We start from the raw sequence: 14,544 nt of genomic DNA, 5'->3' as shown, positions 1-14,544 counted from the left end.
GAATTCATCTCCTCCCCCAAAACAATACAGACTCCTAATCACTGAGATCTTCCCAGTCCCTTGTCAATGAATTTTTTAAAATATAAGACCAAGATTTGCGGGGAAATAGGTATAAGAGAAAGAACTTCCTAGAAACCATTTACAAGCAAATGTAAAGGTGATAAATTGTGGTATCTAAATGCTTAGGTGTACATTTCCTACAAACGAGTACCTTTGCCCATAAAACACTAGAAAACCATATAAATCAAACTGATACTTCTGTATCACTATAGCTAAACTTGTCAAGTGTTTCCACTTTCCTTGATAACTTCTTCCGAAGCAAAAAGACGCTGTTCCTGTTGCTGTGCCACAGTCCTTCCTTCTCCCCAGTTGCCTTCAATGTGGTCTTTCCTTTAAGACCTTGAAAAGTTTGGTGTGTACAAGTTAGTTACTTTGTAGATTTTTCCCTCTGATGTCTTCTCAATTAGCTTTAGATCATGGATCTTTCAAAGAAGAAATATCATCCTTCAAAGTAGGAATATCACAGGAGAGCCGCCATGGGCCTCACATTGTCTCCCACTGTGTGGTACAGGACATCTTTTTAATTTTTTTTTTTTTTTATTATTACTTTGATCATTTGGCTGTGGAAATATCTTTCGTCTCCTGTGCTCAGAGTTCCCTACTGTCCTGAGTGCTATTCCACATACCGAAGCCCTCCTGCAGGGGGCACCCTTACAGTCCCCTTAAGCTTCACTTACTGCTTTGAGCCACCAAGGACCCCTCCTCTAAGCTTCCACTCACTGAGGAACTTTTCTAAGTCCCATTAATGGCTCTGGGATGAATTGTACAGCAAAAGAAAAGGAAGAAATCCTCTTGCTGCTTTCCGAAGTCTTTCCTCTCCTTGACCTTCCAACAGTTTTGTTAAACTTTAAAAACATTATACATTTTATTTCCCACCCACTAGACCCTTTGATTAGTATCTGCCTGTTTTATATAACATTCTAATCTTGTTTAGTGGGGTACAGTCTTGTTTTTGTTTTTTGAATCTGCTGTGGGTTTGTTTTGTAGGTTTTAAGTATCATTCCTCAAGTGTTTGTTTGTTTTTAAATCTTAAAAAAGGTTTCTTGCAGAAACAGATTATTCAAGGCTATGGTTCTAAAACTTGCAGTGTGATCCTGAAATATGTTATGGTACCAGGAAGTAAGAGAGTCCTCGAAAAATTGGGGGTACATGTCAAGAAGGGAGACACTTTCTTTAAAACACTTTCACTGGTGAAATCTAGGATAACATGAGTCAAAAAATAATAAAATCAAATATATTCCATAAACTAAGATATCTACCCAAGAGTCCAAACTACTATGGATAGAAGATAAGCCTACTCTCACGGTGGAATCTGCATTTAAAGTGTGGAGTAAACAGTGGAGGAAACAAGCCAGCATTTGGCAAGTGCCTATTCCCTTCTTTAAATGATTGATGCTAACCTCAGTGGTACTGAGATGGATGGACAAGCTGTGCTTCCTGACATGCTGCAATAAGAAAAAGCAGCCTCCAAGCATAATTAGCCAATGGGCTTTTATGGGACCAAAGTAATTCAGTGCAAAGTAATAATGAAAATCTGTCCTAAAGGGAAGCTAAGAGGATATGACAGATAAATGCAGTGCATGAGTCTGGATTAGTCCCGGGTGAGGGAAGGAAAATCAGTGGCTTGACTGAGGACTATAAATTAATAGTCTTTTGGCAGTGCTGTTTTACTGGTTTGATGCATTTGAGGAATCTAGGTGGAGGATATATGGTAAATATATAATTTATATAATTTTGTATATGAGTATGTATAATCTGCAATCTTGTTTAGGTAAGTCAAATTATTTTGAAAGGAAAAGTTAAGCTTTCAATAAACCAAATGAGTCAGGGCTCTGATTTTCTGCTGAGGGTCTGAAAGGCATTAAAATGTCATTTTAGGTAGGTTTTTCTTTATTGGTGGTCTTTTTCTCCTAAGAATCGGGTTTCTGTACTCAGTATTTATACTTGGATGCAGCGCTCCACATGTCATTGAAGACTGAAATGTTGGGCTAGTTTCCCTATAGAATACATCTCTTGTCCTTGTGATGGGTAGAGGATAGTTGGCCATCTGAAGCAGGGGTTGGAGAAAGGACGGCCTGAGCAGCTAGAGAGTCTCAATATGAAGCTTGTGCCTAGCTTGTTTCCAGCCTCACTCCCTGCTCTTGCCTTCAGAGGTACCTGCTGCCTCAAAAGTCATCAGACTTTCAGGGATGCCTGGCACAAAGCAACTGGTTTCTCATTGGCTATGCCTCTCCAGGCAGCTGGGTTTGACTTTCTCAGCTGCATCGTCTGCCCTCCAGTGACTTCTTTATCCTGATGTCCACAGTCTTCTTTCTTTGCTCATATACTTGCTGTGATTTCATTTTAGAGTCCTTAGGCTGGAAGTGAGTAGAAGTACATTCTTTTAATTTCCAAACTTTATTAGAAGCTCTCAGAAATGCTTTGGACCATTTCTCTGGGTGGGCCCAATGTGATCCACATGCAACATAGACTGAGTCTGACAATAGCTTTCAGAAGATTAGGTACCTCCTTCAAACCCTTCAACCCTAAGACCCTGGTTCTTTGAAAGGCCATTTGTTTATGTGATTGAGAACAAGGTAGGTTTCATTTCAACAAAAAGTACCCATAAAGTATTCATTCAGGCCCTAGACCTCAAGGTGTGTTGTATACATTCTTTTTTTCCTGGGTGTTTGGTTGGCACTGCTCATTTGTATGAGGGTGAAGATGGGACTGCTACTCCAGAAAGTCAGAGCAAGGAGAAATTGAAGAGAGAAGATAGACAACAGGGCTAAAACTATGCCCATCAGAGCTTTCCCATCTGGGTTCAAACCACAACTCTGCATTCACTCTCCTCAGATCCTTAATTCTGAATCCCCAGTGCTACAGTGGCAGGTTTCACTCATTTTGCATGAGGATCAGGTGGAATGATCCCAAATATTTTTTGAGAACTTGTAATAAAGCCTGGGAGTTAAAAGCATGCATTTGTATTCACTTAGTGTCTTTAAGTTATTCGCCTACTAAATGACTACAGTAATACCCCATTGGTTTGCTGTGGAGATTAAACAATATAATATACATTAAAAAGCATAAATGGTCTAATTTTTATTACTATGGCCTAATAAAATGTTTTACTTACTGGTTCTTCCATGGATAGCTGAAGCAAATAGTACAAGCAACGTGTCTTTTGTGCATTCAGAAAGACGAGCTATGGTAATCTTGCCCTTTAGAACTGATCTGTAAAGCATGCACATAAAACTGCACCCCTCTGAATGCTTTGATTTGGTTTTGTTGTCTGAGCTATTCAAGCTCCTGTGTGGCAAAGCCCCTTCCCCCAACCCTGAGCTCCTCCCTGTGATAATGTTTCCCTAGCAGACCAGAATCTGATGAGGATCCTGTTGGAAGGTCTGTTTCTGTTCTTTGGAGTCTGTGCCACAAACAGTCCCTGCTTTGTTTATTTGGAACATATTTGGCATTAATGTGTATGCCTTGCTCAAGGCTTTCCTTATATTCCAGATGGGAAGCAGTGCCTCCAGGAAGCAGCAGTGTGTCTGGTCCGGACAGCTGCTGCAAAGTGGGACTATTGAATAGATATCTAGAAATGCTGTGAACAGCCTCAGGGGCACTCTCTCTACACCCCTCTTTTCCTTTCTTCCTTCTCTCCCTTTTTCTATTTTACTTCCTGATTATGCAGCCCACAGACAGAGCAAGACCCAGCCTACAAAGTTAGCTGGTCCTGTCAGAAGTCTTCTGGATCACATAGAAGCCAAGGCTTTGTAACCTCTGTTCCTGGATATTTTAGTTGTTCCCTCCAGGGATGTTATAAGATGCATCTCAGTGTTTCCAGGAAAGTTTGTAACAATAAGAAAGAGCATCTGGTACCTTTAGGACCATTGTTTTAAAAACTCATAACAGCAAGCGCCTTGATTTTAATATTCTTTTATAGAAGGGCTTGGAGAAGACATTTACAGCTGGCAAATGCTTTCAACTATAACAGGGTGTGTGTTCACCAAGGAACACTGGAGAAACCAAGGAGGGTGCTAAGTATAACTGGAAGCCTTGTGATTGCTTCAGAGAGGCAAAGAGATGTTGCCTTAGGAGAGGAAAGCATCCAAATAGCTTATTTTAAGAGCATATTTGGGTAATAAGATTATTTTTATGGATGCACATATCTTGTATAGTATATGCTCTTCCCTTCAGCCTATGGATAAAACCTAAAGCAAACAGAACCTGTGTGTGCACGGCAGGTCCAAAAATACCTTTTGTGGTGCTTTTTCAGCTCCAGCTGACATTTTTTGCAGGGCTACTTTTAAGCCATAGAAGACTCGTTGGTTGCAAATGGGCATGGAAGTCTCTGTGTGCAGAATGAATGAAGGATCTGAGCTCAAGCTCTGAGCTTTGCAGCCTTGCCATAGTCCCTCCACTTATGGAAAACCACTGGGTAAGGGCACCAAATAGCTGACAGCACTGGAGGAGAATCCAAGCTGGATAAGCTGGCTCATGACTCTAACGACAGGACACAGAGGACCGCAGGAGGAGGGCTGATGAGAGTTTCAGGCTAGCCTAGGCTACAGAGAGAGACTTTACCTCAAAAGACTAACAACATTTGGAAATAAAAGAAGAGCAAAAATCTAGTACTGTTATTGAAAAACCAGGCACGATAAAGCTAATGAATTCATTGCTTTGAGTATAGTCCACAAAAGACATGAGTCTAAGGAGCACCTTAAGTTGAAGATATGGAATGTGTATGATTTGACATGTAATGTATGATTTTTATAGCTAAGATCCAGCCAGGATTACTCCAAGGAAGCACTTAAATGCTTAGCTGATGGTCAAAGAAGGCTTCTGAGAGTGGTTCCTCATGAGATCATCTTTGTGTGCAGAACAGCGGGTGACTCCTAGCTCCACAGCATGGAAGAATATTCACCAGACTCATAAAACATTGCTTTAGAAACACATTTCCAACAGAATTCTGTACTGAGACACCCTGTTTTGTAGCAGTCAGATTCTCATGCCCACCTCTTTGGATTTCGTCCTTCCCAGTCTCCCCTGGAAACCATAAAGTCCCTTGGTGAACTTATAGTCAGAGTGAGGATTGTTTGGCCTCCTGGGAATAGTATAAGAGGCCAGGAGACTTGTCCAAGATTCACTGAAAAGGACTCTTCTGACCAGATACAGTTTTGAAACTCAGGCTCGGGTTTCTCTGTCTCCTGTCTCTGGACATAGAGCAGCGGTTCTCAACCTGTGGTTCTCCATCCCCTTGGGAATCAAACAACTCTTCACAGGGGTCGCCTAACACCCCTGCATATCAGACAGTTACATTACAGTTCATAACAGTAGCAAAATTAGTTGTAAAGTAGCAATGGAAATAACGTGATCACTGGGGGACATCACAACATGAGGAACCGTATTACAGGGTTCACAGCATTAGGAAGGTTGAGAACCAGTTGCTGAAAAGCCTTCAGTTCACATTTATCATTAAGAGGTTACATTCCAAAGCTGGGAGCCAGCTGCATGCTGTCTCCTGAGCTCCATTGTCTGGTCACCACTCTGTCAGCCTCCAACAAACCCACAGAACAAAGAACATCCAGGTTAGATCACTTCCCTCCACTTCCCCAGATGCCCTGAGAAAACTGCTTCCTGTCCCCTGAGCCCCTTTGTCTGGCCACTGATCTGCTGGCCTCTACCAGGCCTGCCTCACAAGGAACATCCAGTCTAAGCCTGCTCACCTGAGGCCTTCTGCAGGGGAAGCATTCTGATTAGTCACACCTTCCAGATAACTGCCATACCAGGAACATCCAGGGGCAACCAGATGGCTAAAGGCCAGAGTAAGAACACAAACAGCAAAAGCCAAGGCAATATGGCATCTTCATACCAAGGCTATTCCACTACAACAAGCCCTGGATGTTCTGACACAACCAAACCACAAGAAAATGACCTTAACTCCTCATAAAGATGATAGATGCCTTTAAAGAGGAAACCAATAAATCCCTTAATGAAACACAGGAAAATACAATCAAACAGGTGCAGGAAATAAAACTGTTCAAGACCTGAAAACAGAAGTAGAAGCAATAAAGAAAACACAATCTGAGAGGCTCCCAGAGAGGGGAACCTAGGGAAGAAATTAGGAACAGACACAAGCATCACCATCAGAACACAAGAGATGGAAGAAAGAATCTCAGGCTTGGAAGGTTTAATAGAACAAGTTGATACAGCAGTCGAAGAAAATGTTAAATATAGAAATTCCTGATACAAGACATCCAGGAAATCTGGGCTACTATGAAGAGGCCTAACCTAAGAATAATAGGAATAGAAGAATTAAGGAGTCCCAGCTCCAAGTACCAGAAAATACTTTCAACAAAACTATAGAAGAAAATGTCCTCAATCTAAGGAAAGAGATGCCTATAAACGTACAAGAATCTCACAGAACATCAAATAGATTGAACTGGAAAAGAAAATCCTCCCACCAAATAATAATCAAAACATTAAATCTACAGAACAAAGAAAGAACATTAAAAGCTGCAGTGGGAAAAAGACAAACAAGGCAGACCTATCAAAATTACACCCAACTTCTCAACAAAGATTCTAAAAGCTAGAAGGGGCTGGACAGCTGTTTTACAGCCTCTAAGAAACCACAGATGATAACTTAGACCACTATAGTCAGCAAAACTTTCAGTCACCATAGATAGAGGAAACAAGGTATTCCAAGACAAAAACCAAATTTAAACAATATTCATCCACAAATCCAGCCCTACAGAGAATACTTGAAAGAAAACTTCAACCCAAGGAGGTTAACTACACATAAGAAAACACAGAAAAGGGATCGAGTCATTCCAGGCTTTGCCGGGTCCTCCAGTCCTCTCCCGCAGTCTCTCCACCGCCATGCCTGTGTTCATCGTGAACACCAATGTTCCCCATGCCTCTGTGCCAGTGAGGTTTCTCTCCGAGCCGGCACAGTACATCACGGTGCACGTGGTCCTGGACCAGCTCATGATTTAGCAGCACGAACAACCCCCGGGCCCTCTGCAGCCTACACAGCATCGGCAAGATTGGTGGCGCCCAGAACTGCAACTACAGCAAGCTGCTGTGCGGCCTGTTATCCGATCACCTGCACATCAGTCCGGACCGGGTCTACGTCAACTATTACGACGTGAATGCAGCCAACGTGGGCTGGACGGTTCCACCTTCGCTTGAGTCCTCACTTACCTGCTCTGCTGTTCCTCCAGCCTTGCTGAATCCTTCTGGTCTGGAGAAATAAATGATTTAAGAGATCAAAAGAAAAGAAAACATGGGAAATAAACAACTTCACAGCAGAAAAAAACAAACAAGAGAAGCACTCACAGACAAACGCAAACACGCACACACACTCACACACGCACTCAAACAAACACACACATGCACAGAAGCACACACATCAACACTAGCAATATCAAAATAACAGGAACTAACAATCATTGGTTTTTAATATTTCCCAATATCAGTGGACTCACTCAACTTCCTCCCCAAAAGATACAGGCTGACGGCTAATAGAATGAATACAAAAAACAGGACCCATGATTCTGCTACATGCAAAAAAAAAAAAAAAAAAAGTTTCAGCAACATAGACAGATATTACCTGAGAGTTAAGGGCTGTAAAAAATTTTCGAAACAAACAGACCCAAGAAGCAAGCTGGAGTAGCCATTCAAATAGCTAACAAAATAGACTTTCAACAAAACTTAATCAAAAAAGATGGGGAAGTATACTTTATACTCATCAAAAGAAAAATCTATCAAGATGACATCTCAAGTCTGAACATTTATGCCCCAAATGCAAGGACACCCATATTCTTAAAGAAACATCACTAAAACTTAAACCATACTCCTAGCACAAGACATTAATAGTGGAGATTTCAACACCTGACTCTCACTAATGGACATCAAGACAGACACTAAACAGAGAAATAATAAAACTAATAAATATTATGAAACAAAAGGACCCAACAGATATCTACAGAACATTTCATCCAAACACAGACACAAAGTATACCTTCTTCTCAGCATCTCATGGAACCGTTTCCAAAATTGACAATACAGTTGGTTACAAAGCAAGCCTCAACATATGTAAGAAAATTGAAATAACTCCTTGTATCTTATCAGACCACTGTGAATTAAAGTTAAACTTAAACAATAGAATCAACAGAAAGTCTGTAAATTTATAGAAACTGAAGAATTCTCTACTCAATGGTCACTGGGTCAGGGAAAAAATCTTAAAAAAAAGAAAAGAAATGAAAGACTTTCTAGAATTCAATGAAAATGAAAGCACAATATACCCAAACTTATGGGACACCATGAAAACAGTTCTAAGAGGAAAGTTCATAAGAATAAGTATCCTCATAAAAAATTAGAGAGTTCTAATACTAGCAATTTAAAAGTACAACTGAAAGCTCTGGAAGAAGAAAAGCAGAAGAAGAAGAAGAAGAAGAAGAAGAAGAAGGAGGAGGAGGAGGAGGAGGAGGAGGAGGAGGAGGAGGAGGAGAAGAAGAAGGAGAAGGAGAAGGAGAAGGAGAAGGAGAAGGAGAAGGAGAAGGAGAAGGAGAAGGAGAAGGAGAAGGAGAAGGAGAAGGAGAAGGAGAAGAAGAAGAAGAAGAAGAAGAAGAAGAAGAAGAAGAAGAAGAAGAAGAAGAAGAAGAAGAAGAAGAAGAAGAAGAAGAAGAAGAAGAAGAAGAAGAAGAAGAAAACAGAAGAGGAGGAGACACACCCAAGAGAAATGGAGGGTAGGAAATGATCAAATTTGGACTGAAATCAATAATTTAGAAACAAAGAGAACAATACACACAGGCAATAACACCAAGGGCTGGTTCTTTCAGAAAATCAAAAAGCCGGACAAACCTTTAACCAACCTAAAAGGTGGAAACATCATATTCAAATTGACAACATCAGAAATGAAAAGGGAGACAGAACAATAGACACTGAGGAAATTTTAAGAATCATTAGATAGTAACATCAAAAGCCTATACTCCACAAAGATCGAAAATCTAAGCTAAATAGATGATTTTCTAGATATATAACACTTACTAAAATTAAATCAAGATCAGGTAAACTATTTAAATAGTTCTATAACCCCCAAGGAAATAGAAGTAGCCACTAAAAGTCTCCCAACGCCCCCCCCCAAAAAAACCCAAAAACAAAATACAAAAATCTCAGGGCTAGATAGTTTTAGTACAAAATTTTACCATACTTTCAAAGAAGAGCTACTTCTAAAACTCCTCAAACTATTCCACAAAATGGAAACAGAAAGAACATTGCCAAAGTGATTCTATGTGCATAGTCACCCTGATACCTAAACCACACAAAGACTCAACAATGTAAAAGAACCTTAGAGCAATTTCTCTTGTGAACATGGATGCAAAAATACTCTATAAAATACTCACAAACCAAATCCAAGAACACATAAAAAAAATCACCTACCACAGTTAAGTAGACTTTATCCCTGGAATGCAGGAATGGTTCAACATATAAGAATTCAGCAATGTAATCTACTATATAAACAAACTGAAAAAAAAATCACATGATTATTTAGTTGGATGCTGGGAAAGCCTTTGACAGAATCCAACACTCTTTTATATTAAAAGTCTTGGAGAAATAAGGGATACAAGGTGGATACCTGAACATAATCAAAGCAACATGCAGCAAGCTAATAGTCAACATCAAATCATAGACAAGACGAGGCTCCTCTCTCTCTCTCTCTCTCTCTCTCTCTCTCTCTCTCTCTCTCTCTCTCTCTCTCTCTCTCTCTCTCTCTCCCTCCCTCCCTATTTATTCAACGTAGTACTTGAAGTTCTAGCTAAAATAAGAAGACAACTAAGGAAACCACAAGGATGCAAATTGGAAAAGGAAGAAGTCAAAGTATCAATATGAGCAGATGATATGATAGTATATATAAGTGAAACCCAAAATTCTACCAGAGAACTTTGATAGGGAATAAATACCTTCAGCTGGATACAGAATTAATTTAGAAAAATCAGTAATCCTCCTTCATACAAATGATAAATGGGCTGAGAAAGAAATTAGGGAAACAACACACTTCACAATAACTACAAGCAATAGAAAATGTCTTGGTGTAACTCTAGCAAGTAAAACACCTTTTTACAAGAACTTCAAGTCACTGAAGAAAGAAATTGAAGAAGGTATCAGAAGATGGAAAGATCCCCCATGCTCATAGATCAGTAGGATTAACATAATAAAAATGGCCACTTATCAAAGTAATTTACAGATTCAACACAATTCCTATAAAATTTTCAATACAATTTTTTACAGACCTTAAAAGAGCAATTCTCAACTTCATGTGGAAAAACAAATAGCTTAAACAATTCTGTACAATAAAAGAACTTCTGGAGGTATCACCATTCTTGATTCAAGCTGTACTACAGAGCAACTGTAAGAAAGCCACATGGTATTGGCCTAAAAACAGATTGACCAATAGAATAGAATTGAAGACCCAAAAATAAACCCACACACCTATAGACAGTTTATATTTAACAAAGAAGCCAACACCACAAATGGAAAAGGTAGAGCATCTTTAATAAGTGGTGCTGGTCTAACTGAATGTTTGTATGTAAACAAATTTAAATAGATCTATACTTATCACCCTTCACGAAACTTAAGTTCAATTGAATCAAAGACCTCAACATAAAACTGGACAGACTAAATCTAATGAAGAGAAGTAGAGAATTGCCTTGAACTCACTGGCACAGGAGACTACTTCCTGAGCAGAATACCAATAGCTCAGGCACTAAGATAAAAAAATAATAAATGGGACTTCATGAAACCAAAAAGGCTAAGGACACCATCAGTCGGACAAAATGGCAACCTACAGAATAGGAAAAGAGTTTTACCAACACTACATCTGACAAAAGATTAATATCCAAAATATATAATGAACTCAAGAAATTAGACATCAACAAACAAGAATTCTCAACAGAGGAATAGTGAATGGCTGAGCACTTAAATCATCCTAAGATTCCACTTTATACTGTCAGAATGCTTCAGATCAAAAACTCAAGTGACAGCCCAGGATGGTGAGGATGGAACAAAGGGAACACTCCTCTATTGCTGGTGGGAGTGCAAACTTGTACATTCACTTTAGAAATCAGTTTGGTGGTTTCTCGGAAATTTGGAATAATTCTAACCCAAGACCAAACTATACCACTCATGGGTCCCCACTATGGCACAGGGACCATTGATCAACTATGCGCATAGAAGCTTTATTCATAATAGCCAGAAACTGGAAACAACCTAGATGTTCCTCAACTGAAGAATGGATAAAGAAAATGTACATTTACATAATGAAATACTATTCAGCTATTAAAAACAAAGGTATCATGAAATGTTCAGGTAAATGGATTCAACTTGAGAATATCATCCTAAGTGAGGTAACCCATGCCCAGAAAGACACCTATTGTAAGTAGTCACTTATAAATGGACATTAGCCATAAAGTGTAGGAACATCATACCACAATCCACAGACCCAGAGAAACTAGGTAACAAGGAGGGCCCAAGGGATGGTACTCGAATCTCCCTCAGAAGTAGAAACGAAATATTTACTGGAGGTGGGTGGAGAGAGGGAGTTAATTGGGGTGAGAAGGGGAACAGGGATGGTAATCAGGTGTGGGGGGGTCTGGGGCAGGACTGGGGGTGAGAATGGAAATGGGGAGGGCGCATCTCTAGGACTAGCTGGAGGCCTGGGACAGGGAAGGTTATGGCGAGTCTATGGGGAGACCATAGCTGAGATTCCTATCAGGAGCGGGGACCACCTCCTGTAGCCAGACAGGATTTCCGGTGGAAGGAGGGGACATCAACCCACCCACAAAACTTTCAACTCAAATTTGTCCTGTCTACAAGGTATGCAGGGATAAAGATGTATCAGAGGATGAGGGAACAGCCAACACATGACTGCTTCAACTTGAGACCCATCCCATATGAGAGAGTCAACCCCTGACACTACTAATGATGCTCTGCTATGCTTGCAGACAGGAGTCTAGCCTGTCTCCTGAGAAACTTCACTCCCAATGCTGAATGCAGAGACCCACCACCAAATGTCATGCAGAGCCCTGCGATTCTTGTGGAAGATAGGGGATAAAACTGAGAAAGTCACACACAAGGCCCAGAGTCAACTAACCAGGGTCCTAGGAGGACCTGTCCTATCGAGGACACCACACAAAGGCCCAGAGTCAACTAACCAGGGTCCAGGAGGACTCAGAGACTGAACCGCCTACCAATGCCATGCAGAGGCTGGACCTAGGACCCAACACATTTCTAGCACATGTGCATCTTGGTCTTTATGTGGAACCCCTAACAATCAAAGCAGAAGGTATCTTGGACTCAGCTGTCTACCTTTGGATTCCCTTCCCCCTAACTGGGCTACCTAGTTAGGTCTCAGTGGGAGAGGATACACACTTAGGCCTTTGGCAACTATGGGATGTCCCAGGGTGTGTGTATTAGGACACCCAATGGGGGCTTCCCCTTCTCTAAAGAGAAAGAGAGGAGGTAATGGGGGAGGGATTTGTAAGGGTTGGACTGGGAGAAAAGGAGGGACAGGTGCCGTGATTGAGATGTAAAGTGAATTAAAATACACACACACACACACACACACACACACACACACACACACACACACACACAATCCAAAACTGTAGCTCATCTTGTTAAGCCAAAGTACATTTGAAATTAATAGTTTTCATGAAGATGCAGAAGAAGCCCAGGACTGCTTACTGGCTTCCAGAGACTTGAGTTTGTTCTGATAGATGGCTAGTGGAACAACTGAATATGGGAGCATATTGATTTTTTGCAATTTTTGGTTTTCTAAGACCCCATTTCCTGACCCTGTTTCTAGATTCTAGTGGTAAATTTAGGAACTTCAAACTATTGAGAAGTTTTTTTTTCCTTATAGTCTATTTCCCAGGTCATTGGTGAAGCAGCTTGTTATAATTCTACTTAAGAGAGCTGTACACATCCAAAATCAATAAGATGATATTAAACAACCCCGTGCGTTGCCCCTGTCAATTTGATTCACAGGACTGCAGCATCTCAGGATTTGTCTCTCGATGGGCACGGTGGAGCATGCCTTTAATCCTAGCCCTGATGAAGCTTAAGGGGCAACATGGGTTTGAGACCTGCCAGTGGTACAGAGTGCTCCAACATGCTCCCTCTGACCAGGGCTGGGCTTACCTCTGATATATTTAGGAAAATCTTTCTTTGATCTGAAGAAAGTCCAACACTGACCTTAATCATATGTAAGAATATGTTGCAGAATCTTTAAGAAAAAGCTTTATTTTCAAAGCTTTTACTGCTTCTGTGGATTAGTAAAGGTTAAAAGAAAAAAAATCATTTTGATTTTTAGTTGACATTAAAAGAAAAGGAACTAGAGGCTAAGGAAATGGCTCAGTTAGTAAAAGTGTTTCCTGTACAACGATGAAGAACTAAACTCTAATTCCCATCAGTCACACAAAACTCAGGTATCAGCTGTACATGTCTGTGACCCCAGCACTGGGAGGATCCCAGATCCTGGGAGCTCTCTGGCCAGCAGGCTGATCCAACAGTGAAGTTCTGGTTTGATAGGAGATGCTATCTCAGGGCAAGAAGGCAGAGACTATTTGAGCTGGTGTTTCACCAGAGCGACCTCTGTCTGGAGACTCTGTGACGTTTTCACAAAGCTCTTTGAGTCCATGACTAAGTACTGAGACAGATGAAGACCTTATGAAATAGTGACTGCGCCGAGTCAGAAAAGTTGGGTTAAGGTTTAAGCGTCAGAGAGCCCAGGACGGAGAAGTAAATTTCTCCCACTACCCCGAGTCAGGCCTGCGTCTGCCTCTGATAGATTTTAGGAAAATCTGTCTTTGTCCTGGCAGGAAACCAAGAACACTGACTTCAAACTCTATGTAAGAATCTGCTGCAGAATTTGGAAAGGCTTTAAGGAAATGCTCTATTTTCAAAGCTTTGACCACCTCTGCATTGTTAAAGTTAGGAGGAAAAAAATCACATTAATAACTTTAAGATGGTGATGTATCTCCATCCACGTTCTTAGTGTGGACAAGACCAAAATGGATCCCAGCACCCTAAAATGAATAAGATTGTTCAGAATGATTTTTGGTCAAGTAAAAAGCTGAGTGCTTAGGCTTTTCCTGCTGGTGACAGTTGCTAAATGTGTCCCTGTGTTTTGTGACCCTGGCTTTTTCTTTTTTTTTTTTTTTTTTTTTTTTTTTTTTTTTTTTTGCAATGTACTTGGTAGGCCCCTCCTCTGCTGTTCTTTGTTTGATGTTTTAGGATGAGACAGGGGTATGGATTTTTGTGGATGATCACAGAGGCTAAGTCTCATTTCATTGCATCAAATCCAGGTCACACAGCACCGTGACTTACGGTTTAGATGTTGGGCTTGATGACAAGACTGAGCTGTGCTTGTCAGTTTTCTGCCACATGAAACCTCTTTCTTCTGTCTGGAGCTTCATGTTGCTGTCCTTTGGAAGGCAGCCA

At 40.7% G+C, this 14,544-nt stretch overlaps 1 pseudogene across 1 annotated transcript; it reads left to right on the top strand.

The window, feature by feature from the left end:
- Positions 1 to 6,918: 6,918 nt before the first annotated feature.
- LOC308434049 (macrophage migration inhibitory factor-like) lies at positions 6,919 to 7,230 on the top strand (annotated as a pseudogene). Its single transcript has one exon. The product of its transcript is annotated as a macrophage migration inhibitory factor-like (transcript).
- The last annotated feature ends 7,314 nt before the right edge of the window (positions 7,231 to 14,544 follow it).

Source organism: Micromys minutus (genome assembly GCF_963924665.1).
Source record: "Micromys minutus genome assembly, chromosome: 1".
NCBI lineage: Eukaryota > Metazoa > Chordata > Mammalia > Rodentia > Muridae > Micromys > Micromys minutus.
The sequence above is the reverse complement of the archived record's forward strand: the minus strand, read 5'-3'. Positions and strand labels throughout refer to the sequence as shown.